The sequence below is a fragment of the Pelodiscus sinensis genome, chromosome 7, assembly GCF_052426305.1.
Source record: "Pelodiscus sinensis isolate ZL-2025 chromosome 7, ASM5242630v1, whole genome shotgun sequence".
Taxonomy (NCBI): domain Eukaryota; kingdom Metazoa; phylum Chordata; order Testudines; family Trionychidae; genus Pelodiscus; species Pelodiscus sinensis.
Window position 1 is genome coordinate 56243395 of NC_143058.1, and position 27622 is coordinate 56271016.

The window sequence follows — 27622 nt, forward strand, 5'->3', positions numbered from 1 at the left end:
ATTGGATGAGTCTTCAGATTCAGTTCACAAGTCATCAGCCCCAGTGTAACTTTTACCTGTCTTAACAGAATGACTTATTTTACAATATTTGAATTTCCAGGCAGGTGTTCAAAGGTTTCTACTATTTGCACCCTTACGAGTAGGATATTTCCATATTAAAAGCTAAAAAATCCATTTTTGTCATTTCCAGCAGGCCATTCTTTTTTTCTCCAGTGTGTGTTTTTTGTTGGCTGGTGTGTGTGGTTTGTGTTTTTATTTTATTTTTTTTATGGTTTGCCATTTTAGCACCTTTGACAAAACATTCAGACAAAAAGCTCCTCTAATCCCAGAACAGGGTCAGCTCATGTGGTAGCAATATAACCCTGATGGAAAAGGCCTATAGAGACAAAATCAATAGAGTGGTAGAGAAAATACCTCCATCGCTTTTTTTAAACTGACCTATGGGCTTCTGCAGAAAAACCTCAAAGTTATGAACACCTCAGGAGTGGAAGTGGTTTGTTACGACTGAGATTTCAAAAGTTAATAACTGAACATTGACTTAATACAGCTTTGAAACAGTAATATGCAGAGTAAAAAGACTGCTTTACCTTTTTTAAAAGTAGTTTTACATTGAACACAATACTGTGCTGTATTTGCTCTTTTTTGGCTCCACTGTGGCCTTATTGCAAACTCCCAGTTCCAAATGAGTTGTGAAAGTGACTGGTCAGTTTGCAGCTGAGGTTCTGCTGTATTTGATAGCAAAACTATAATTCTCTTAAGTCCTGTCGGATGGTTCAAAAACTTGACACCAAGGTTATTTTCTGTTGCTGTATGGTATTTTAGCATAGAAGTAATCTGCAGGTAGGAGTGAGCAGTAAATCTGTCTTCATGCTTATTTAGGCTCCTGCAGTGAGAACCCAGCAGCTTCTGGGGGCTCTGAGTAGCTGCAGTGGGCTGCTCTTTTATTCTTATTGCAGCACCATGGCCATTGTCTTTAGCAAAGACTGCAAAGGGGGGAAAGAAGTGCTATTCCGGTGGTAGTTTTGGGATACAGGCACTTGTCAACTAGGCCAACCATCCTATTTCAGCCTGACCTCCAAATAGCCATTAAATGGTGTTAACTCATGGTTCTTATTGCCCTGCATATAATCCAGGTGCCTAGAAACAGAGATATGCATAGCCTATTACCTGAAGTTTGAGAAATAGCTGATTTTTAGCATCCATCTTTAGGCTGAATGCTATATATTTAACTTTGAATCCTACAGTGGAAATAACTTTCAGGGCCAGCTGACTTGCTTTCTGAAAGATCTTTATTTGGATGTATGATTCATCTATTAAAACACCCTGATAAACTTAGACTCCCCATTTATGCTGTGTTGAATAAATTGAACCCCAGTGGTTTCTATGCAAACTGGAAAATATATTATTGGGCACTTCTTCACTGTATTGCAATGTCTACAAACATATAGAAGAATATGTGCACTGATGCTAGGCAATAACTAGAATCTCACCTTTGACCATCACCTTATTTGGCTCTTTCCAAAGCTTTTATTGTTACTGCAGAACAAACTAACTGGAATTAGATGCTAGTGTATATTACCAGCAGCCTGATTAGTGCACTAGAAGTACATTAGACATTTGGATTCATTCTATATCCAGCTCTTCATATGGAACTGGTGCAAAGGGAGCCAATTAGAGCACATTTTGAAAGCAGTTTGGGGAAACAGAGCTGTGCCCCAATTTCCTCTCTCAGATGGGGAGGTCTGAAACTGAAAGCAACAGCTTTTAATGTCTGAGTTAAAGGCAAATCTCCATTGTTACTGGTTAAGCTTTCAGCCGCTAGAAAGTGATACCACTGCAGCTATACTAACAGTTCTTGCTGACCTCCATTTGGCCTGAGTAGAGCTATTAAATGAATGGGGTGCAAGGTGGATCCCTGCAGATGAGCACCTCCTTGGCCGCTGTCTCTGTTAGAATACTTCATGATCACTTTTCAATTAGGCAGATGCTACATGACATATCTTGGGCAGAAGTGCCAGGATTTCAAGGCTGGGGGAGGGAGAGAAGAGGAATAAGAGGCATCACCAGGAAAAGATAAAATGCTCTACATATTGGGGGGGGGGGGGGGAGAGAGAGAAGAGTTGTCATGGCAATGTTGCCTCAAGATATATATTTTTAAATCTGTGAATTTTAGCATTCAAAACGCATTTGCATCTCCGTGAAAGGTTTTGGAATGAAAAAAGCAGTTTTTCTACTTTTCAGGGCATTTTCTTCCTGGGAAGCCAGCCCATAAGATAAAAGTACTATCAGCCTGCTATTAACACTGTTGTAAAGAAAAAACATTGTTTCCACCAGGACAGAAGTATCCATCCTTGTCCTAGGCATTTGGTTAAATGGCTGATAAAAGCACTTGGTCATTTCCCTGGTGCTGGAGGTTCTTTAGCAAGGGCCAGTGCTTGCCATTAAAAAGCTACATGGCCAATTTTTGCAGTGTTCCACCTGTATACATCCCAGCTGTGTCTACATTGGCGTGATCTTGCGCCAAAGCGGCTGCTTTTGCGCAAAAACATGCTGCCTGTCTACACTGGTGGGGAGTTCTTGCGCAAGAACACTGACGTTCTAATGTGTGAAATCAGGGCTTCTAGTGCAAGAACTATGATGCTCCCTCTCAGGAATAAGCCCTCTTGCACAACTGTTCTTGTGCAAGAGGCCAGTGTAGACATGCAACATTAATTTCTTCCACAAGAAAGCCCTATGGCAAAAATGGCCATCTGAGCTTTCTTGCGCAAGAGGGCATCTACACTGGCACGGATGCTCTTGCGCAAAAGCACATGCCAGTGTAGACACTGTCTTGCGCAAATACTTTAACACAAGAACTCTTGCATTAAAGAGTATTTGCGCAAGATCATACCAATGTAGACGTAGCCCCAGAATAACTAATTCTTATATAGTCAGTGCTAGATACCAACTGAGAGAGCCTCTCCACTCATGGAACTGACCCCAGAAATTGGCTCAGAGAAACTAGGGACTTCAGATTCAAAGAGCAAAGAAGGAGATGACAGACAAAATGTTGGTCCTGGTCAGAGCCCTGAGTGGCATGAGCCAAATGACTGGCAGTTGAAGCTAGAAAACTGGAAATAAGGTGTACATTTTTGACAGTAAGGGTAATCAATTATGGGAACAGTTTACCGAACTTCATGGAGGAGTCTCTATCACTGACCATCTTTAAATCAAGATTAGCTGCTTTTCTATGAGATATGCTTGAGGAATTGTGTTAGAGGAAGTTTAGTGGCCCATAGCTCATCATACTGATCCCATCAGGCCTTGGAATCTCCAAGCACCTCCTGTGAATCAATCAATGCAAAAGATCTTCTGACAGCAGCAGCAGCATTTCAGGGCACATCATCCCCACTTGACATAGTATATGAGTGCCCTGGCTACTTGGGGAGCTGAAGCTTCTCAAGTGAAGCCTCAGAGATCAATTTCTTAACAGCAGTACCACACTTTCTCTGCTCTGTCTCCCCCATGGGAGAGATCCAAGGGGGTCGCTGCTTTCAGACACCCAGAGATGAGAGATCCAGCTCCTCTTCTGCCTAATTTCTAGTGTGGCCACAAAAAGGCATTTCCAACTGTCATTTCCAAGTCAATAATGACTCAGTCACTGCAGCAAGGGTACAACTGATCACCATACTTAGAGCTAGCACTCAGGCTGTTCCCCTTTTTTCCTCCAGGTACATTTACTCTTCAGTACCTGAGCAAACCCAGAACATAGTAAAGATAGACAGAGCCTTCCTGCTTCCTGGGCCTCCCAACTAATACATATCTACAATATATTTGAGAGAGTTTGCATCTCTGTTCAAGAACTTCTTCTAAATGATCAGAGCTAGTAACCAAATTTAGTATGCGGCTTCCTCTTATAACTTAAAGCAAGGTCAGGCTTTGGCTGTGCCAGGAAAACATGTCTGGAATGGGAATGTTTTCCAGACCATGGAGGCTGATTGGAGGGACAGCAAAAAAGCACAGAGAGCACAGCGGACAGACATACTACAAGTGACCACTGGGGAACAGCTGCACCAGCAAGAGCGTGTCAAGCTGGGGACTGGACTTCATGTTGCCAGCCATTAGATCAAGTGGCCCTCCTGCCCCAAACACTGCCAGATGGGGGGAATCCCCCTCCAGCCCCTAGGACCACAGCCTGGCCCTCCTCCAGAGGAGATGTTCCCCAGGAGAGGCTGGGAAACTGCCTCCCCACCCCAAGGAGACACCCTCATTCCCCAGCGGAGAGGCCAGGAATGGTGGCCCAGCCCCCCGACCAATTTGAGGGGGAGAGCTGCAGGCCAGGGCTGCCTCTGGAGCCCTGCCACCCACAGACCAGCTGGAGGCTGGGGCTTGCCAGGGAGTGCAGCCCCAGCCCCTTTGCATGGAGCTGCTTCCCCTCTCCTCCTCCTCACCCCGGGCAGAGCTACCAGCCAGGGAGTGCAGCCCTGCCCCCTCCCAAGTGGAGCACCATCTTCACCACCATAGGCAGCCCTGATAAGCCTCCCTGACTTCCTAGTCCTCTGCCCTGAGTTCTGCACCTCCTATCTTCTGCCCTGAGACTTGCCCTGAGCTCCTCAGACCTCCCAATCACCTGCCCTCAGTCCCACCTCCTGCCCCTCCACCCAGTGCCCTGACTTTGGCACCTCCTACCCCCTGCCCTAAGCTATGCCACACCTCCCAGCCCTGACTCCTGCACCCCCAATCCCTGCCCTGAGCCCCATCATTTAAATGAAGCATGCACATTTGCCTTTGAATTCCTTTCTTCTTCCTCTCTCCCAAAAAAAATCCCTACTGTAGTTAAGGACTCAAGCAATGTTTGCAAGCATGTATATAGATAAGCTCCTAGTTACTGAGCCAATTGTCTCATTAGCTCAATAACTACCACCCAGATGTCAATAATCCCCACCCTCAACAGAAAGTGCTTGATTGCGTCCAGTGAATACTGCAGACTTGTTCTATGCTGTTGCAGCTTTGGTGACCAGGCTGCTATAGTTAGACCTCTGACACAGCATCAAAAAAAAAACAAGACACTTTTTTTTGGGTAAGTGACCAAAATGTCCACACCCAAATTGCTGTGTAGGGAGCTGTATGCCCATTCCCTGTATGGCAGCATGTCCCTGATGGCAGAGGCTATTTCTGCCTGTACATGGTGGCTGTGTCTAGACTGCATCCCTTTTCCGTAAAAGGGATGCAAATTAGACACATTGCAATTGCAAATGAAGTGGGGATTTAAATCCCCTCCGCTTCATTTGCATAAACATGGCTGCCGCTTTTTTCCAGCTCGGAGCTTTGCCGGAGAAAAGCGCCAGTCTAGACGGGGATCTTTTGGAAAATAAAGCCTTTTCCAGAAGATCCCTTATTCCTTTTTTTAAATGTCCAGGTGACACCTTTTGCCTGAGAAGCTGGACAAAGGCTGGAGGCAAGGCTGGTGGCGGGCAGGGATGGGGTGCTGGACACATGAGTGAGTCTCACTGGCTTGGGAAGTGGGGGGGGAGGCTTGGCTCTGAGCCCCCCTCTCCCAAGGATGGATTATACTGGCTGCTTATGGTTCCTTGGCTAACAAGTCTGTTCTACACTGTGTCCCTGCGAACTCATACGCCTGTTCTATCTGCTGGCTGAGAGTTGCATCTGGCTGGGGGTGCAGGGCCCGGTGGCTCCCCACAGCTCGGTGACAGAGTGACACCAATTTAACACTAGCTGAGTTCACCTCCAACTGATGTTTTATTCTCCCATTATGGGGATTTTCTTACATCTTTCTAAGGACGCATTGGACAAACGCCTGTCAGGGTCCAGGTTGACTTGATACTGCCTCAGCATGGGGATGCTGGCCAAAATGACGGCCTTCCAGCCCCCCCTCCCGCTTCAATTAGTCCATCTGTGCTGGTAACAAAGGCAACAGTCATGGTGCATAGTTACAAAATACTACTTTATACAGCTCTAGGACACAGTCTCTTGCCACTGTTGTGATTCTTTTATGGCTGGTTGCTCGAGCCAGATACCGATGCTTTTTTTTCAATAAACTAATATTACAATGCACTGCACACCCTGGGTTTGCAATTCCTTGGCTGTGACATTAAATAATGTGCTGGTGTAGTTTGTTCAGACATGACTGATTACGTATATCTTTGTTATTACATCTAATCCTTGAAGACAATTTAGGCCTGCCAGCCCTCATGCTGCACAGTGACTGTGAAAACTGTATTATGATGGAACACTGGGTGAGACAGCCATTCTAGGCTAGCAAAGGAACAGCAAGGCAGCAACATCAATTCCTGCTCAGTAGGTTTCAGAACCTAGACTTGTCAAAGGCTGATTGAGGTAGATCAATCAATCCTTGGGTTGCTAGTGATTGAACCTAGTGTCCTACAGATCCAAAACAGTCAGCCCATCAGACAGCTGTAACTGGATTATCTCTGCAAAGCCACTGGAGAAGCTGTTGACTTGTTGCAGCATTTATTAGCATTCTTATGTAGATCTAAGCTTTCCACAAATAAGATTTCCATTCCAGCAAAGAAAACTTTGGGCAAATTTGCTACTGCCTGCTTGCCACCTTCTTGCAGGCAGCGGAGAAAGATTATACATAATGTTACAAAACTGCTGGCAAATTTTTCTTTCATGCTTTGCAAGATTGTTGTCCTGTTTTCATCCATCACAGTCTAAAAACCTTTGTGCAGATGAAGCAACAGGGAGCAACAAAACTGATGTTAGTTTATGCAAGAGATGACAGTGATGACTGCACAAATAGACCATTGTGTGTCCTGGAAAGTTAACTAGCACAAGTCATAGAATCATAGAATCACAGAATCATAGAACTGGAAGAGTCCTCAGAAGGCCATCAAGTCCAGCCCCTTGCTCTAGGCAGGACCAATTCCAACTAAATCAACCCAGCCAGGGCTTTGTCAAGCCGAGACTTAAACACCTCTAGGGATGGAGACTCCACTACTTCCCTAGGTAACCCACTCCAGTGCTTCACCACCCTCCTAGTGAAATAGCTTTTCCTAATATCCAATCTGAACCACTCCCACCACAACTTGAGACCATTGCTCCTTGTTCTGCCATCTGTCACTACTGAGAACAGCCTTTCTCCATCCTCTTTGGAACCTCCCTTCAGGAAGTTGAAGGCTGCTATCAAATCCCCCCTTATTCTTCACTTCTGCAGACTAAACATACCCAAATCCCTCAGCCTTTCCTCATAAGTCATATGCTCCAGCCTACTAATCATTTTGGTTGCCCTCCGCTGGACCCTCTCCAATGTGTCCACATCCTTTTTGTAGTGGGGGGCCCAGAACTGGACACAATACTCCAGATGTGGCCTCACCAGATCCGAATAAAGGGGAATAATGACATCTCTGGATCTGCTGGCAATGCTCCTCCTAATGCACCCTAATATGCCATTAGCCTTCTTTGCTACAAGGGCACACTGTTGACTCGTATCCAGCTTCTCATCCACTGTAACCCCCAGGTCCTTTTTTGCAGAACTACTACTTAGCTGGTGGTCCTCATCCTGTAACTATGCTTGGGATTCTTCCGTCCCAAGGGCAGGACTCTGCACTTGTCCTTGTTGAACCTCATCAGATTTCTTGTGGCCGAATCCTCCAATTTGTCTAAGTCACTCTGTATCTCTGTCCTCAAGCGTAACTACCTCTCTCCCTAGCTTAGTGTCATCTCCAAACTTGCTAAGGGTGCAATCCATCCCCTCATCCAGGTCATTAATAAAGATATTGAACAAAACCGGTTCTAGAACTGAACCTTGGGGCACTCCGCTAGAAACCGACCGCCATCCTGACATCGAGCCGTTGATCACTACCCGCTGGGCTTTCTTCTAGCCATCTTTCTATCCATCTTACCATCCATTTATTCAATCCACATTCCCTTAACTTGCTGGCAAGAATATTGTGGGAGACCATATCAAAAGCCTTGCTAAAGTAAAGGTATATCACATCCACTGACTTTCCCATGTCCACCAAGCCAGTTACCTCATCATAGAAGCTAATCAGATTGGTCAGGCATGACTTGCCCTTTGTGAATCCATGCTGACTATTCCTAATCACTTTCCTCTCATCCAAGTGCCTCAATATGGATTCCTTAAGGATCCCTTCCATGATTTTTCTAGGAACCGAGGTAAGACTGACCGGCCTATAGTTCCCTGGATCATCCTGCTTCCCTTTTTTGAAGATGGGCACTACATTTGCCTTTTTCCAATCATCCGGGATTTCTCCCTATCTCCACGACTTTTCAAAGATAATAGCCAAAGGCTCCGCAATGACATTTGCCAAATCCCTCAGTACCCTCGGATGTATTAAATCTGGGCCCATGGATTTATGTACGTTTAGCTTTTCTAAATAGTTCCTAATCTGTTCTTTACCCACCATGGGCTGTCCATCTTCATCCCATCTTGCGTCACTTAGCGCAGAAGTCCAGGAGCCAACCTTGTCCATGAATACAGAGGCAAAGAAAGCATTGAGTACTTCAGCTTTCCCCACATCATCTGTAACTAGGTTACCTCCTTCATCCAGTAGGGGCCGCACACCCTCTCTGATCACCTTCTTCTTGTTAACATGCCTGTAGAAACCTTTCTTGTTATCCTTCACATCCTTAGCCAGTCACAATTCCATTTGCGCTTTCGCCTTCCTGATAACCCCCCGGCATTCTCGAGCTATACCTTTAAACTCCTCCCTGGTCATTTGACCAAGTTTCCACTTTTTGTAAGCTTCCTTTTTGTGCTTAAGTTCACCAAGGATTTCCCCTGTAAGCCAATCCAGTCTCCTACCATGTTTGCCTCTCTTGCTACGTGTCGGGATGGTTTCTTTCTGTGCCTTCAATAAGGCTTCTTTAAAATACTGCCAGTTGTCCTGGACTCCTTTTCCCCTTCATGTTAGCATCCCAGGGGATTCTGCCCATCAGATCTCTGAGGGAGTCAAAATCTGCTTTTTTGAAGTCCAAGGTGTGTATTTTACTACTCTCTTTTCTTCCTTTGGTCAGGATCCTGAAATCTACCATCTCATGATCACTGCTTCCCAGGTTGTCACCCACCTTCACTTCCCCTATTAGTTTCTCCCTGTTTGTGAGCAGAAGGTCAAGCTGTGCACGGCCCCTGGTCGGATCCTTCAGCACTTATGTCAAGAAGTTATCCCCAATATTCTCCAAAAACTTCATGGATTGCCTGTGTACTGCTGTATTGGTCCCCCAGCAGATGTCAGGGGGTATGTCTACACTACCCCGCTAGTTCGAACTAGCGGGGTAGTGTAGACATACCCAGGGTGATTAAAGTCCCCCAGGAGAACCAGGGCCTGCGATCTGGAAGCTTCGCTCAGTTGTCCAAAGAAAGCCTCATCTACCTCATCCACCTGATTCGGTGGCCTGTAGCAGACACCAACCACAACATCACTGCTGTTGTTTGCTCCTAAACTTAACCCATAGACTTTCAACAGGTTTTTCTCCCTCTTTATACTGGAGTTCAGAGCAATCGTAGTGCTCTCTTACATATAGTGCAACTCCTCCTCCTTTTCTCCCCTGCCTGTTGTTCCTGAACAGTCTATACCCTTCCATGACAGCGCTCCAGTCATGAGAGTCATCCCACCAAGTCTCTGTTATCCCAATTAAATCATATTTTTTGGTGTGGACCAGGGCCTCCAGTTCTTCCTGTTTGTTGCCCAGGCTTCTTGCATTAGTGTACAAACACTTCAGGTAACCAGTTGATTGCCCTATCTTCTCCATTCGAAACAGGGGTCCTCCTTTCTTGCTCATTCCTCTCTGCATTTCTTCTCGGTATCCGACTTTCCCACTCCCCTCAGGGTTTTGGTCACCGTCCCCCCACGAACCTAGTTTAAAGCGGGGAGGATGCAAGTGTCCCACATTCAAAATTGAGCAAAGCATTTTGTTAGAAAGAGGTTGTTTGAATCACTTAATCCTTCAGTCAACCAGTGGAACAATTTCTCATTACATTTGTAAAAGATTCTGTCTTAATCTGAAGCTACTATAATTGTAAAAAAAAGAAGCAAATTCAACTTGCTAAATCACCATTCCAATTTACCACTAGAATTGACCTAGGCTTGCAAACCTTTATTCACATATATTGTTATTTACTATATGTGATTTTAATAATTCAATAGAACTATTTGCATAGACTAGCACAATGGGGCTCTAATCTCTGCTGGGGCCTCTAGGCCTTACGGACTAGATTTCTAAAGGTGTGTAGGTATCTAAATATTCAGATAGATGTCTAATGGGATTTAGGTGATATTGAAAATCCCACTTCATACCTAAATATCTTTTTAAAATATGCTCCCAATCTTAATAAAAATAATTAGTAATAAAAAAAAGGGTTGTTAGATAAGATCTCAGATCCCTTGCACTACAGATAAGTGTTTAGAGACCGGTTTTGTTTATACTGAAGTTGATGGCAAAACTGTGACAACAGTGGGCTGGAGCAAGTCCTTGATGGTGAATTTTTCTTACTAGGAGGTAAAAATGCTGCCATACTGCAGCCTGCATTAGCCTTTATTATGCCATTTTGTAACTGCATGCTGAAATACAGTGAGTACACCAAACCCAACAATCTGATTTTCTAAAACACCTTTCTATTGAAAATTCCTCCTGCCTTTACCTTTCTTCCCCCCGTAGCACAGATATTGAAATTATTGTAACAGGGTTTTTCTCAGTGTGGACTCCTCATAAAACTCCACCAAGTCTTTTGCTTATGTGAGTCATTCAATGACGCATGTGGGCAGGCATTTAGATAATAAAGGTAGTTAACAGTGAGAAATACTGCTGATTCTGGAGGAGGAGGAGGAGGAGGAATTCTACTGCTGGTGTTTTATCATAAGTGCTGCTAAATTCACTGAGCTTCCAGACATTTTTTAAGCTGAAGATTTCTTCTTTCTGCTGTTTTTTAACATCTGCTTACAAAAATCAGGTTTCTAGTTAAGGAACAAAAAAGGGCATACCAAGTGCAAGTTTGCTGCTATTTACTTCTAAGTGATATCTCTCTGTTTCTGGTATTTTAGTGACTATAACCAGTTCATGCCCAAAACAGGCTCCTTTATCTTAGTTAAGCATCTGCCTAAACAACAAATGCTACATTAATGGGTGCTGGTCTCCTGATTCAAGAAGTGCAGCCAGTGACTGTGTCTAAGGGCATGTCTACACATCAGCATTATTTCGAAATAACAAGGTGAGCACCTACACAGCAAGCCTGTTATTTTGGAAAAATTTCAAAATAACGGGCTTCTTGTTCTGAAATCAGTAACCCTCATTTCCCGAGGAATAACACCCATTTTGAAATAGTTATTTCTAAATAGGGTGTGTGTAGACAGCACAGCTGTGGTTATTTCAAAATAAGTGGCTTCCAGGTCTTCCCATGGGTGCCCTGCTGGCCCCTCTGTCTATAGTTTCCCTTCCCCCGAAACCCTTAAAGCTGCAGCCACAGGGAAAAGGGCCCTGCTAGTCCTATGCCACACACCAGCAGCCATCACTCCCTTCCCCCACACCAGGACCAACCCCTACTTACCCCATCCCCTGGCAGGGCTTTGGGAAGGCAGGACTGAATAAAAACACAAGGGCAAAGTTTCCACTTCCCCCGCCTCCCTAGAGAACCCCATTCCAGCAGTTCACCACCCTCCTGGTACAATAGCGTGAGAGTGCCATACCTCATAGAGAGACCATGGCCCCAACAGTTGATCTCCCCACACTATACTGGTTCCTGCAGAGTGATAGCTGTCTGGCGTGGCAAGCTTCTGAGGGGGATGGCGGGTCTCATGTGGGTGTCCTGTCACCTGACAGCAGGGGCAAGCCACTCGCGCAGCTCCAGGAAGGTGTCCTTCTGCATGTAGAAATTCTGGAGCCACTGTTGGTCATCCCACTGCTCCATGACAATCCAGTCCCACCAGTCAGAACTGGTGTCCCATCGCCAGAAGCAGCAGTGCACAGTGTGCAGGGAGGGGCGGGAGGGGCTGTACTGCATGAGCAGCACATGGAGAGAGGACAGCACATGGAGAGAGGTACACCTGCAGGGAGTGGCGGGTCCTGTTCCTACAGAGCCACGAGGGCAGCCTGCAGTAACTGCACCTGGAGGTGCATCAGCAGGTCCAAGAGCTGTCGACTGCTTTCCAGCCAGTCCGGCTCCATGGCAGAAGTGCTGTGGTGTCTGCAAGGGCAACCAGAGCACATAGTGAGAGGAGTTTGCCATCCCTCAAGGAGGTAGGCAAAGGTGAAGAACCTGAGACACAACTTTACAGGGGGGGTCCCTTTAAGCACAAGCCTCAGATAGCCTCAGGCAGTGGCTCCAGGAAGTGGCTGCTGTCCTGATGCCCTGTCTGGAGTGACTTAAAATGCAATCCATGTGGATGCTATATTTCAGAATAGCTCAGCGCTGTTTTGATGGACATTTGTAGTGCAGACATGCTATTTCGAAATAAGCTATTTGAGTTTTTATTCCAAAACTGCTTATTTCACAATAAGAATGTAGTGCAGACATGCCCTAATTGAATAATTTGATTTGAAAAGCTCCAGGTGCTGCCAAACCCAGACTATTAAACAGGTTGAACCTCTTAAATCCAGGACTCTGTGCTCTGGCAACATCTGTGGTCTGGCAGGATCACTGATGTTTCTGGACCAGAGAGTCCCGGTGCTGGGAACATGAACCAGTCAGGGAATCCCACAATCAGACTGGTGCGCCCTGTCCCCAGATAGCACTGTCCTGGCAGGGCAGCAGTGGACTGGTAAGGGCAGTCTCTGTGAGCCCCATCCCAGCATGACAGCAGCAGGGTAGCACAAAGCCTAGTCCCTGAGAAGTCCTGGGCGGGACAGAAGTGGGGCAGTTGCAGAGGCTCATCCCAGAGAAGCCTTGGCCAGGTGGGGCAAAAGCGGGGCTGTGGCAGCTTGGGAGCTCCATCCCCAGAAAGCCCCAGCTGGCTGGCAGCAGTGGGCCGAGCCCAAGCCCTATAGCAGCAGGGCTGGAGCCCAGTGGCAGCGGGGCTGGAGCGGAGTCAGCCAGAGGGAAGGGAAGTATCCTGGGAGGCTGGTGGCAGGCAACCTCCTCTGATCTGCCAAATTCTTTCATTGTGGACCAGTCAGGTCCCTAGCGTTTCAGACAAGGGAGGTCCAACCTGTACAAATAAATGATGGGCCATACTACAGGTCAGCAAATACAGTTAGACTGCAAGTTCCAAGGGAACTTTTTATTTAATGAACACTGGAGGAAAACTCTGTGGAAGGAGAATTATTAACTGGTTGTAATTATTATAGCTTTGATGTGAAAGTCTGTTGATGTATTGAAATTGTATTGTACACATGACAGCTTCAAAGCAGATGCAAATTGACCCAAAAACAGAATTAGTGAAAGCAGACAAAATCATTAGCACTGAGTTATCAGCCTTTGCACAGTCATGAAAATTATTAACTGCTTGGTTGCTGTAACTCTATTGGGGAAACATAGTTTTGTGAGGTGCCAGATGTGGCAGTTCTATAGGAAACAGCTGGTATAGCATGCACACATCCCAGCAACACTGAATGGATTGGAAGGGACAGGAGATTACAACATTTTCACTTCACAGACAGGATTCAGTGTGCTATGAGATCAATGATTTATTTGCAAAATGAAATTTCTAGAGCGGGGGAGGACTTGAAGCTGTGAACCAAGGTAAAGCAGGTGTCGTATTATATTTAGCAAATCCATGAGACAGAAAAATATATAGCAAGAGAGAAAATGCATTGGTGGAGAGTGTGTTGAACATTGAGAGCCAGGGTACAGAAACTTCATAAAGGAGGAATTTCACTTGCTGCCCCCTACAAATAGATCACTGTGAAACTGGCAACGTGCAGAGAGCTGTACATTTGGCACAATGATACACCTGAACTTCAGAGTGATGCTTTCAGATGACGATGATGATTATTATTATCATTTATTTATTCCAATAGCACCAAGAGGCCCAACCCAGGAGCAGAGCTCCATTGTGTGAGGTGCTGTATGCTGTATGAACAGCAAAAGGCAGTCCCGAAGAGCTCTCTATCTAAGGCTGGTGTTTCCAAAGGAACCTATGAAAATTAAGTGTCCAAAGGCCATTGCAATTCAGCAATTTAGATGTCTAACTTCTCCATCCTAAACAGCCAAGAGAGAGAAAAGGTGGAGAAGGGAACATTCTCTCTTTTTTACAGATGGAGAACTGAGGCACAGAGCGATAACTGAGGTCAGACAGGAAGCCTGGGTCAGACCTAGGAATTGATCCTAAATCTCCTGAGTAGGAATGCGAAGGCTGGGCTGGCCCAGTAATCACAGTGAGGGAAAGGAATGACATTTAACTGAGTGGCTAAGCACACTGGTTTTACCAGATACCTTTCAGTAAATCTCTGCCAACACAGACAGATGTAAAATTAAAGTGTCATCAAAAAGAGAAAAAGTGTCAAATTTGAGCTTTTGCGCCAAAAGGAAGAGAGCGGAGCCTTTCTTCTTGATGACTCAAGTGTTTTCATGCCTTTACAGCCAGAGTAGGATGACACTGACAGGGGGAGGCAAGCTGTCGCTGTGCTGCCTTGCATGCATGAAAAGGAAGATGATCTGCAGGTGCTCCCAGGCTAGTGCAAGGGAATTCAAGCAGGCAATGCCATGGCTAAAATACAGTGTCCAGAGACTGATCAGGGGCATTCTGATGAAGGAAATTTCATATGAGGTTCCTGAACATACTGCAACAGACGTGTTCGCTTCTCAAATGCAGCATTAAAAGGCCCAGGATACTAAGAACTAAGGATACATATAGACTGCAAAAAACAAATAAATCACCTCACAACACTGAGTCTCAGTCAGCTGACTTGGGTTTGTACTACAGGGATAACAGCAGTACAGACCTTCAGGGGCTGAGCCTTACCTCTGTCACTGTGGGTATGTCTAGACTACAGGCTTACGTCGACAGCATCTGTCAACAAAACTTATGTCGACATAGAGCATCCAGACAACATCACTTTGTTGACAAAGAGCGTCCAGACTGCGGGACGCTCTGTGGACAGAAGAAGGCACCCAGAAGTGCTTCTGAAAGGTCACAGGGGCAGCCATAACGCCCAGGCACCGCTGCATGCTCTCTGCAGAGATGCGTGCTTAAAGGGATACTCCTGGACAGCGGTTCCTCTGCTCCTGCTTCTAGCTTGCCAACCTTTCCAGGGAAAGCAAAGCTGCTGCAGGTTTCCTGGCTCTGGTTGCCTTGCTTTGTCGGACACCACAGCTGTGTATTATCTGGTTTGTCTGTTTGCTTGCTTGGGTTTTGACTTTTTTGTTTTTTGTTTGTATTTTTGTTCTTGTGTTTGTTTGTTTCTTTGTGTGTTATTTTGGCGTTTTTGGGCATGGAGCCTGAGCGGCCACGGGGCAGGCGCTGGCCCCCACCGTGCTGCTGGAAGCTCTGCTGCGTGCTCAGGAGAGCATCATGACCTTGGCAGCAGAGCTGCATCCTGAGCCCAGCTTTGAGCCCCTCACTCAGGATCCAGCTGCAGCCCTGCTGCCCTCGCCCCCCAACTTTTTCCTGGAGAGGTGGGTTTGGCGGCTGGACACCAGTGGGACCGGCTAGTGCTGCAGCAGTGGGTGATGATCAGTGGCTCAGAAACTTCTGGATGCGGAAGGCCACCTTCCGGGAGTTCTGTGCCTGGCTCACTCCTGCCCTGCAACACCAGGACACCCGCTTGTGGCCTGCCATCCCCCTGGAGAAGCGCATCGCCATTGCGCTCTGGAAGCTGGCCACCCCCGACAGCTACCACTCCGTGGGGCATCAGTTTGGCGCGAGGAAGTCGACCGTTGGGGCCGTCTTGATGGAGGTACGTCACTCTCAGGGGACAGTCCAGGGGGCAGTCAGGACCAGACACAGGGAATTGGGGATGGGCTGGCAGAGGTAGAAGCCCCCTCAGCCTCACCCTGCCACGGTGTCGGGCCATGGTTGGGGTTCCCACAGAGTGGCCTGCAGCTGTGAGGCAAACCCAGTGTCTCCAGCCCATGCCTGCATGTGGCATCCTTGCCTGCAGGAACAAGCGGTGCCTAGCAGCCATGTGGGTGCAGGGGGGTAGCACAGCCCTCCCTGAGGGCAGCCATGGGTGTGTCCCCTCCCTCCCCCCAGGCCGTGCTCAGCGTGACATGTCACAGCACTGCACCGTCCCCTTTGCTCCCGCCTGCCCTGCCCTGTGTGTGTTGGACCCTCACAGCACTCATCTAATGGTCCCTCCCTGGGGTCCGAGGTGGTCTGGGAGGCCTCCTGTGTCTGGGTGCCTGGCTCCCGGGTGCTCTGGCTGTTGTCTTCCTCCTCTTCTTCCTCCTCCTGGAGCTCCTGGTCCCCCAGCAGGTGTTCCGGCCGCTGTAGAACCGGGGTCTCCAGCCCAGACTCCACGAGCCACTCAGGAGGCAGAGGTTCCCCTGCCCCCAGGATCCTGTCCAGGTCCTCATAGTACTCACAGGAGTGCGGCCTTTCCCCAGAGCAGGAGCTGCGCTGACAGGCCCGGACATACCCCGGCCTCAGCTCCTTCACTTTGGCTTGGACCTGCTCCAGTGTGTGGGGGTGGTGGCCTTATCTGGCCAGCTCTTCTGCCATTCGGGCATAGATGTCTGCATTCCACCTGTCTGTGGAGTGCATGGCCTGGAGGGGGGACTCCTCAGCCCAGAGACCCAGGAGGGCTTTTATCTCCGGCTCTGACCAGGAGGGCGCCTGGGGCTTGGTGTCCTGGGGATCCCGGGGGGGATGATTCCCCAGAAGGGCCAGGGGAGTCTTGGGTGTACCGCAGCTCCTCCATGTGCCAGAGGCTGCATGCCGGGACTTTCTTCCCCGACCACCACATCAGGGTCGGGGACGTGAGCATGCCAGTGTGCCTGCTGGGCGATGCGCCCTACCCCCTACAGTCCTGGCTGATGAAGCCCTACACGGGACACCTCAGTCCCTCCCAACAGGCCTTCAATGCCAGGCTCAGCAGGGCCCACATTGTGGTCGTGGGGCCTTCGGCCGACTGAAAGCACAATATAGGTGCCTCCTCAATCGCCTTGACCTCTCCCAGCACAATATTCCGCATGTGGTGGCAGCGTGCTGTGTGCTCCACAATTTATGTGAGAGGAAGGGGGAGGCTTTCCTGTCAGCCTGGATGGCAGAGGCTGACCGCCTGGCTGGCCAGTACACACGGCTGCCAGCCAGGAGGCCATTCCGGGGGCTGTGCACATCTGAGAAGCCCTGTGGGAGAGCTTCCAGATGGACAAGGACTGAAGTCTCCCTGGCGTGCCCCACTGGGGCCTTGTGCCTTACATTCCACCCGCACCTCCTTCCCTTTTCCCCTCCCTAACCCCCTTCCTGTTATACAATAAAAACACCTGTGTTGCCACAAAAAACTCTCTTTATGTAACATAACCGGGGAGGAGGGAGAGTAGGAATGAGGGCAGGAGAGGGGAGGGGGGAAACCTGGGAGGAGGGAGCGGGAAGGGGGAGCAAGGGGAGGAAGTGGGAGGGGAAGCTCAGGATTGGGGGTCATGCCAGCCCTCCTGTCTCGCAGCACTGCCGGTGCGGGGATCTCGGCATTCCTGGGGGGAAGTGGGTGTGGAGGGTGCGGCAGGAGGGATGGGGGGGCGGGAGAAGTGGGAGGGAGAGCAGGGGTGGGAGGAGGCAGGATAGCTGAGGCGGCCGCAGGGGCTGGAGCAGCAGGAGGCAGCAATCGGTCCGCCAGGGCCTGCAGGTGCTCGTGGAGGGCACAGCCCTGCTCCTGCAGCTCCCGCACGCTCTCCTGCTGCAGCTGCAGGTCCTCTTGAACCCACTGCTCCTGGCTGTGGACCTGCCGTCCCTGTAACCGCACCTGCTGCCTCTGGAACTCCTCCTGGTTGTGGGTTCACCTGCTGGCCCGGGTGCAGGTGGCTGTTGCAGGCGGGGTGGTGCGTCCTGCACTCGCAGGTGCTGTGGCTGCGGTGAAACAAGAGAAGTGGTCAGTTCTCCCTGGGGTCACAGTGGATGAAGTCCAGCCCCCCTCTGCAAGGCGAGGACGGCAGTTCTCTGCACCATCATGTCCTGCTATCCCTGGTGTGAGAGCTGGCCCAGGACTGCACCCAGCCCCTGTGTGCCCATAGTGTGGTGTGTGAGGGGAGAAGATGTGCCTGCATCTGTGTAGAGGGGGTGTGTAGAAGGATCACGCTACCCCTGCAATTGGTGGGTTCCCGTCACCCTCTTTCTTGTGTACTTCTTATGGCTAAGCACCCCCAAAATAGTCCCATGCCTCGCCCCCCCCCCCCCCGGTCCTGGAGTCACGCTACTTTCACCTTTGACCTAGGCAGCTGGTCTCCCAGATGTGCTTCGCTACGCCCGAACAGGTGGAGTAGGGAGGTTCGGGCCCTCCCTCACGCCAAACCCTGACCCAGGGCCCTAAGGCAGGGACTGCTGATCCCTGCCTAGCGGATGGGGGTAGTGCCCCTAAACACACCCACTCACGAGCTATGCGACCCTGCCCTGGGCCGCCTCTTACTCCGCCCCTCCTAGGGGCCAGTTCCCTCCTGGGGCCCTTGTCTCACCCTCTCCTCCTGTGTCCCACACCTCGCCGTCCATTTCCCCTTCCTGGCTGCCGGGCATTGTTTTAAACTCCGCGCCGGCAGAGATCCTGGTGTCACTGCACCTGCGACCCGGGTCACACCCCCTGTGACATCATCCACCCGCGCCGCGCTAGCCCCTCCTCCTGGGGCATTCCCCGGTGGCGCGCCGTACTCCCCGCGTCCCGTGGAACTGGACCATGAGTCCGCGGCCAGCTCCCGGCTTCCCGCAACGGGCCGGCTTCCCCCACCCCAGGGACTCCTCCGGCCCTCGCCTCGGTCCCCCTGAGTGTGGGGCGGGCGCACCCCGTCACAGGGAGTCTCGAGGGAGGGCAGTGTGCAGTGTCTCTCCCCGGGGTCAGGAGCCTGTCATGTGCCTTCACGCATAGACACATGCGGGGAACAGGCCAGGGTCCCTGCATGGCACCCAGCTGGGGCCACATGTCCTGGATGGCACGGCAGATGCACAGGTTGCCATCTTCTCTGTGGTCGTCAAGGCCAACACGCATGGTCTCTGGGCTCCCTCTCCCCCCTCCCCGCCCCGCATAAGGGGACCGTGATGTCACTCACATGTGGAGGCCTCCCCAGCCTCAGATGAGGCTGCTGACAGACTGGTTCTGCTTGGGGGTCCTAGGTGCAGGGCACGCTCCTTGCAGGCTCCTGGCTGCCGTCGTCCTCCTCTTCCCCTGTGTCAGGGGCAGGGCCCTCTGCCCCAGGGCCGATGACGACCAGGGGGACACAGACCATCTGACCCCCCAGGATGTGGGCCAGGGCCTCGTAGTGCGGGCAGGCCTCCAGGTCAGCCCCTGCTTGGGAGGCCCTGGCATAGGCCTCCTGCATTTCTTTTATTTTGCTGCGCACCTGCTCCTGGCAGCGCATGTGGCCTCTGGTGACCAGGCTGGCAGCCATGCGGCTGTAGATGACCACATTTCTGTGCCTAGGGCAGAGATCGTGGGCATTGGAGGCCTCCCCCCAAACCTCAATGAGGTCCACGATCTCTGCACTCGACCAGGAAGGCGCCTGCCTGGTCCTGGGGAGCGGTGGAGGGCTGGGTGGCAGCAGGTGGCTGGCTCATGCTGTGCCACGTGCACAGTTTGCTGGCTGTGTGCTGGCAGGCTTGCAACTAGCACAGGCACTGTGGCTCCGGGGCTGGATGTGCCCAGAGTGGCCACCAAGGCTCCCGGCAAAGGGCTGGAGGCCCCCTAATTCAAAATACGTGTCTACACATCACTTATTTCAAGTTGGCTATTTTGAATTTGGTGTTATTCCTCGTAGAATGAGGTTTACCAAATTTAAAATAAGGGCTCCACTATTTTGAATTTATTTCAGAATAGCGATTTGTATGTGTAGACGCTGTTAAAGTTAATTCGAAATAATGGCTGTTATTTCGAATTAACTTTGTAGTGTAGACATACCCTTACATTTCTTACAGGAACTGTAGTATCACAACCCCCTCTAAACTCTTGCCCTGAGGTTCCCCTAGTAGGGGTTACAATACGACGGTACCTTTAAGAAATCTAAGTTACTTTCACTACTGTACTGAACCAAGATGAACCAGAAAAACTGGATGAACCTGAAATAGGATTGCTTCTCAATAAGCCTTACAAAAAAGAGCTAGAACAGAGAAAAACGAACTAGTGTTAACATTGGACTAGTTTTGGCACAGCTAACTCAATGCTCCAGGTTTGAAAACTAGAAGAAACAATCATTGCAAACCACATTGACTATCATTGCAAACCCTTTTTTGTTAAAACATAGCAAATAGTAAGAGTTAATATGGATGAAGAAAAAAATACATTTGATGGAATTCCCATTTGAAATATTTACTAAAAAAGAATTAAACAGAAACATTTTACCAATCGCCTTTGCTAAGAAATATGAAATAAAAATTAACTTCATAAAAATAACATACTTTGAAAAACAGAATTATTTAAATAAAGCATGTACTATTCCTTTTATTTTAAAAAATTATCAATGACCTGAGCAATGTCTGGTAAATGTGCTGGTCTACTGTATACTTGAGAGAGTTTCTCTGTATTAGTGAGAAATTCCACCTGTTTCTTTGCCAAAATGTAAGTTTCTCATCCCCATCAACTTTCCATGTCCTGGACCCCTGGAGGTGGTCCTCAAAAAAAAGTCTCAGAGGGGTAGCCATGTTAGTCTGTAATGGTATGTCTACACTACAGCACTAATTCGAACTAACTTAATTTGAATTAGTTAATTCGAACTAAGCTAATTAGAGCTAGTGCATTTAGACCTAAAAACTAGTTCGAATTAGCATTTTGCTAATTTGAACTAGCATGTCCACATTGAGTGGACCCTGAACTGAGGTTAAGGATGGCCAGAAGCAGTGCCGGCAGGGCATCAGATTAGGATTTAGAGCATGGAGCTGCTGTCTCAGGCAAGCCGAGGGCTGTGCTTACAGGGACCCGACCTCCACCCCGGACAGACAGTTCTCAGGGTTCCCCGCTCACTTGTCTAACTCGATGAGGGACAACAAAGCAGTCCTGGCTTGGAGTGCCCTGAATGCCCACACTCGGCACATCACACCACTCGGCCATCAGCCCAGCTGCACTTGCCGCAGGCTGCCATCCGGGGGGGGGAGGTCAATCAGGGGGCTGCAGGACAGCTTCTACCCTGAGGAGCCCACAGAGCCGCCCCAGTCCTCCCCATCGGGGGCTCGTACCCCATTCCTCCCTCACCTCCTTCCCCCCTTCCTGATGTACAAAATAAAGGACACGTGTGTTCAAAAATAGAAACTCTCTTTATTTAACAAAACTGGGGGGGATTAACCTCTGGGGATACTGGGAAAAGGAGGTGGGAGAGGGGAAGAGAGAGGGTGTGAGAGGGGAGGGAGAAACCTGGGAGGAGGGAGCTGGAAGGGGGAAGCCAGGGGAACAAGGAGGAGGGGAAGTATCAAACTATGGTACGCCATATCTTCAGTGCTGTGTACAGATGTGATCGCCTCACCCCAGAAAAGATATTTTGGCCTTGGAAAGGGTTCAGAAAAGGGCAACTAAAATGATCAGGGTTTGGAACAGGACCCATATGAAGAGAGGCTAAAGAGACTGGGACTTTTCAGCTTGGAAAACAGGAGACTAAGGGGGGATATGATAGAGGTCTATAAAAGCATGAGTGGTGTGGAGCGGGTGCATAAAGAAAAGTTCTACATTAGTTCCCGTAATAGAAGGACTAGAGGACACCAAAGGAAATGAATGGGTAGCAGGCTTCAAACTAATAAGCGAAAGTTCTTCTTCACAAAGCAAATAGTCAACCTGTGGAACTCCTTGCTGCAGGAGGCTGTGAAGGCTAGAACTAGAACAGAGTTTAAAGGGAAGTGAGATCAAGTCATGGAGGTTGGGCCCATGGAGTGGTATTAGCCAGGGGGTAGAAATGGTGTCCCTGGCCTCTGTTTGTGGAAGGCTGGAGATGGATGGCACGAGACAAATGGCTTGGTCATTGTTTCGCTCCATCCCCTCCAGGGTCCCTAGTGTTGGCCACTGTCGGCAGACAGGCTACTGGGCTAGATGGACCTTTGGTCTGACCCAGTACGGACATTCTAAGCTCAGGGCTCAGGGTCGGGGGTCTCAGTGGACCACCTTGATTTTCATGCAAACCTGCTCCCGGGTGGCCAGGCTGGCAGCTCTCCTGCCCTAGACGGCCACTTTCCTGTGCCTAGTGCAGAGGTCGTGGATGAGGTCCACGATCTCCGCACTAAACCAGGCGGGCGCCCGCCTCTTGCGGACTTGGGCAGGCTCCCAGGAGCCGCCAGCCTGATCCCAGGAAGAGGCGGAGGGCTGGGTGGCAGCGGGTAGCTGGTTCGTGCCGTGTCAGGTGCAGGGTCTGCTGGCTGGGTGCTGGCAGGCTTGCACCTGGCACAGGCACCGTAGCCAGCCTGTGCCCCTTTAAGGGCTCCAGGGCCGGGGGGGGGGGGGGCAGACGAGTTTCCCTGGTGGTGCCCAGAGTGGCCACCAGGGAAAGCTGGGGAGGGCTAGCCTCCCACTAGTTCGAATTAAGTGGCTACACAGCCCTTAATTCGAACTAGCTAATTCGAACTAGGCGTTAGTCCTCGTAAAATGAGGTTTACCTAGTTCAAATTAAGCGCTCCCCTAGTTCGAATTAAGTTCGAACTAGCGGAGCGCTAGTGTAGCGCCTATCAAAGTTAATTCGTACTAACGGCTGTTAGTTCGAATTAACTTTGTAGTGTAGACATACCCTAACTTGAAAAACAATGAGTAGTCCTATGGCATTTTAGGATACATCTATACTACAGAGAAGATCAAAGCTTCCGCTGTCGATCTTCCAGGGTTCAAATTAGCAGGTCTAGTTAAGACAGCTAATTTGGACTGAGAATGGGGCACTCCGGTCAATGCCAATAGTCCTGCTTCTAGGAGGAGTAAGGGAAGTCGAAGAAAGAGCGTTTTCCCTTCAAGTTTCTGCAGTGTGGACAGTACCAAAAGTCAAGGTAAGCTACTTCAACTTCAGCTATGGAATTAACATAGCTGAAGTTGCGAAGCTTAATTCAATTTTGTTCCATAGCAAACCGTGCACCTGGCACAGCATGAGCCAGCCGCCTGCTGCCACCCAGCCCTCCACTGCTCCCCAGGACCAGGTTGGCGGCTCCCAGGAGCCTGCCAGGGGCCGCAAAAGGCACGTGCCTTCCTGGTCGAGTGCAGAGATCGTGGATGGGTGGTTCAGGCCAAGGGTGTGAAGAGTTTTGGGGGGGGGGGTACAGGAATCAGGATACAGTGTTGTGCAGTGGAGGGGGCTCAGGACAGCAGGGACTGTGTTGCCCAGGATCCTGGCAGCATCCAGAGCCCTGTCCCCAGCCAGGCTCTTACAGCTGTGCTGCACCAGAGCACATCAGCTTACTTTCATTTTTGGATTTTATTTTTTATTTTTTTGTAACCAATTCTTACTGTTATGCCTTATTACTTGTAATAACTTACACTCTATCCTTCTGTAGTTAATAAACTTGTTTTATCCAAACCAGGCTACAGCTATATTGCACCCTTCTTCCACAAAAGCTTATGCAAAAGAAGAGCATATTGCCATGCTTCATTTGCATAATTAATTAGGAGCCGTTTTTGTGCAAGAGGCTTTTACACAAAAAGGAACTGTGTAGGTGGCTCCTTTTTGCACAAAAAGCCCCTCTTGTGCAAAAACAGCCCCTAATTCTTTGGGATAAAAGGATTTGTATATATTCCTTTATATTCATAGAAAGGCTGTCATGTTATGGGCTTGTGTTGCCTAGAGGAGGCCTGGATAATACAAGACGCACATTTCTGGGGGGAAGTCTGGGCTGGGAATTTGCTGGCATTGCTTGTCAGTGTAATTCAAGAGTGGGTGGCCACAGCACTCCTACGGTGTAGCTGAAAGTAATTGTGCAGACCAGGAGTGGTTGCTCTCACAACAAGGCAGTGTCCTGGGCTGGAAAACTAAGAGGACACAGCTGTTCAACAGTACAAATAGTACCCTGGGAATGTCACATAGCCCACAAACCTTCCTGTGGCGGGCTCTGCCCTCTGTGAGCTGTGTGCCAAACTGAGCCCATGTCTCCCCTGTTCTGGGACAGGTGCCCTATTGGAGAAGGACTGCTTGCTGCTCTTGGGGTGAGGGGTTTCCTGCTGCCACTGCTAAGGGGGGAAAAAGGGGACCCTATTCCACTGCCTGTGTCTCTAGGAGGGAGCACCCCCGTCACCACAAAGTTATCTTACATATTTGTCTAGCTGATTAGAGCTTGACCATTGCTGTGATGCGGGCTTACCTCTTACCTCCACAAATTTCTCTATCCCTTCCACACTGTAGGGACACGCACCTTTACCCAATTCCTAGGGCTCAAGGTGCAACCCTGTTAATTTACACACCCACCCTTCCCCAATTCCTAGGGCTCAGGGCGCATCTTCCTGTGGGTTTTGCAGGATCTTTAGCCACTGAAAGAGCCTCACACAGTAATATCCTTATCCTCTATTTATTGACAATTCCCAAACAAGCAGAATACACATGCTAAGCACACAGGCTACGTCTAGACTGGCCCCTTCTTCGGAAGAGGAATGCGAATTTCTAACTTTGGAATAGGGAAATCCGCGGGGGATTTAAATATCCCCCGCGAGATTTAAATAAACATGGCTGCCACTTTTTTTTCCGGCTTGGGGAAAAGCCAGAAAATTGCGTCCAGACTGGCGCGATCCTCCGGAATAAAGCCCTTTTCCGGAAGCTCTCTTATTCCTACTTGAATAAGAGGAATAAGAGATCCTCCGGAAAAGGGCTTTATTCCGGAGGATCGCGCCAGTAGGGACGCTCTTTTCCGGCTTTTCCCCAAGCCGGAAAAAAAGCGGCGGCCATATTTATTTAAATCCCACGGGGGATATTTAAATCCCCCGCGGATTTCCCTATTCCAAAGTTAGAAATTAGCATTCCTCTTCCGAAGAAGGGGCCAGTGTAGACGTAGCCACAGTGTCATGCTCACCAATCCGGGTGCAGGCAGACTTCCCTTGTTGGCCAGGTCTTAGCCTGTGTCTTGGAGGTGAGTTCTTCCAGACAGGTCTTCCCCCTTCTCTTGGTGTTCCTGGTCTTCTTCTAGCCTTTTCTTCTTTCCTTTGCTTCTGTTACTTCCGATCTTCTTCCTTCTGGTCTCCTTCTTGGACCCCCGTTTATATAATGAAACCTGAGTCTTGCTTAGCTAGACCTTAACCAATTATTTTAGAATAATTTTACTAACCAATCATAACAAAATTACCTAACCAATCATACCCCACCACCTTAACTGATTTACACCTAACAAAATTAATTATACAGCAGACAGAAACAGTTACGAACCAGACAGAGATCACACAGACAAACAATAGGAAGTGTAATGACAATGATCACAGAATGAGGATTCCACAACATTCTCTATTGATAAGCACTTTCTTGCCAGACAGAATGGTGTTTTCTTTACCCATTTTGAATCTGTTTCTTTACCTGGTGGGGAAGCTATCAGGACAAAGTCCCCCCCTCACACCCTGGTGTGACACTTTTTTAATACAATATAGATGGAACTGTGAGTATGTGACTCCAGGCCTTACATTTAATGGCTGCTACTCCTCAGTCTGGCTACAGAAGAAGGCTTTGTATCAGGTCTAGCACACGCCTTCCAACATGGCTACAGAAAAACCATATTGTTATATACTATGTTTAAATTAAAAACAACAAATAAGAGTAATTCAAATAGGGTGTTTTTTTTAATTGAGTGTCACCCTGAGTTGTTTCCTATGAGTCTGTGCACACAGGTGAGCCTAGATACTATGGTGGTCAGGCTTGTGTGAGTGCTAGGGATGGAAGAGAGTAACCATTTACAGTCTTTGCTGGCATGTGCCGGCTCCCGGATGCTGGCCCCGCTCTTCGGGAGCTAGCTGCACTGCAGCATGTGTAACTGTGTAACCGCTAGGTTTTTTAATGTTTACATGGTTACTTTTTAAACTGTTTTTTTGCATCCCTAGTAAATACCTAAGGTAAGATTTTATATGAATATCCTCTAAAAATCTTTAAACATAGCCTCTGGCAGGCGAGGGACAGGATCAACAGATGTGAACTCTCTCTCATGCGAAAGCCTGGGGCTATTTGCCTGGCAAGAGCAATAAAGAGCTGAGAGCAAAAGAGTCCAAGGAAATGTTAAGTGTGTGTTGATTATGACACCCAAGGAATTAGAGGGATGGTGAGATCTTTGGGCAATTAATTATTATCTTTGATCATTTGTAGTGGACAGAAGAGATCCCGGAGGATTGGAAAAAGGCAAATATAGTAATGACCTATAAAAGAAAATATGAACAGCCCAAGGAACAAGCGTCTGGTAAGCTTAACTTTGGTGCCCAGGAAGATAATAGAGCAAATAAACAGTTTGTAAACATTTCATAGAATCATAGAATCATAGAGCTGGAAGAGACCTTAGAAGGCCATCAAGTCCAGCCCCCTGCCCAAGGCAGGACCAATCACAATTAAATCAACTCAGCCAGTGCTTGGTCAAGCCGAGACTTAAATGCCTCTAGGGATGGAGACTCCACTACTTCCCTAGGTAACCCATTCCAGTGCTTCACCACCCTCCTAGGGAAATAGTTTTTCCTAATATCCAACCTGGACCTCTCCCACCACAACTTGAGACCATTGTTCCTTGTTCTGCCATCCATCACTACTGAGAACAGCCTTTCTCCATCCTCTTTGGAACCTCCCTTCAGGAAGTTGAAGGCTGCTATCAAATCCCCCCTCACTCTTCTCTTCTGCAGACTAAACAGACCCAACTCCCTCAGCCTCACCTCATAGGTCATATGCTCCAGCCCTCTAATCATTTTGGTTGCCCTCCACTGCACCCTCTCCAATGCATCCACATCCTTCCTGTAATTGGGGGCTACGAACTGGACACAATACTCCAGGGCTGTGTCTAAACTGGCAAGTTATTCCGGAAAATCAGCCGCTTTTCCGGAAAAACTTGCCAGCTGTCTACACTGGCCGCTTGAATTTCCGGAAAAGCACTGACAATCTAATGTAAAATCATCAGTGCTTTTCCGGAAAAACTATGCTGCTCCCGTTTGGGCAAAAGTCTTTTTCCGGAAAACTGTTCTGGAAAAGGGCCAGTGTAGACAGCACAGTAGTGTTTTCCGCAAAAAAGCCCCAATCGCGAAAATGACAATCGGGGCTTTTTTGCGGAAAAGCGCGTCTAGATTGGCTTTTCCGAAAATGCTTTTAACGGAAAACTTTTCTGTTAAAAGCATTTCCGGAATAACTTGCCAGTGTAGACACAGCCCAGATGTGGCCTCACCACAGCCGAATAAAGGGGAATAATGACATCTCTGGATCTGCTGGCAATGCTCCTCCTAATGCACCCTAATATGCCATTAGCCTTCTTTGCTACAAGGGCACACTGTTGACTCATGTCCAGCTTCTCATCCACTGTAACCCCCAGGTCCTTTTCTAAAGAACTGCTACTTAGCCAGTTGGTCCCCAGCCTGACATTGAGCTGTTGATCACTACCTGCTGGGCCTGACCTTCCAGCCAGCTTTCTATCCACTTGGAAGATAATAAGGCGATAAGCAACATTCAACCTGGATT

General features: G+C 48.8%; 1 long non-coding RNA gene across 1 annotated transcript; it reads right to left on the reverse strand.

Moving 5' to 3' along the window:
• Positions 1 to 17346: 17346 nt before the first annotated feature.
• On the reverse strand, positions 17347 to 19003 carry LOC142830209 (uncharacterized). The gene is made up of 2 exons (XR_012905252.2): positions 18524 to 19003; positions 17347 to 17921 (listed from the first exon to the last, which is right to left on the reverse strand). It is a non-coding gene; the product is annotated as an uncharacterized LOC142830209 (long non-coding RNA).
• Positions 19004 to 27622: the final 8619 nt, after the last annotated feature.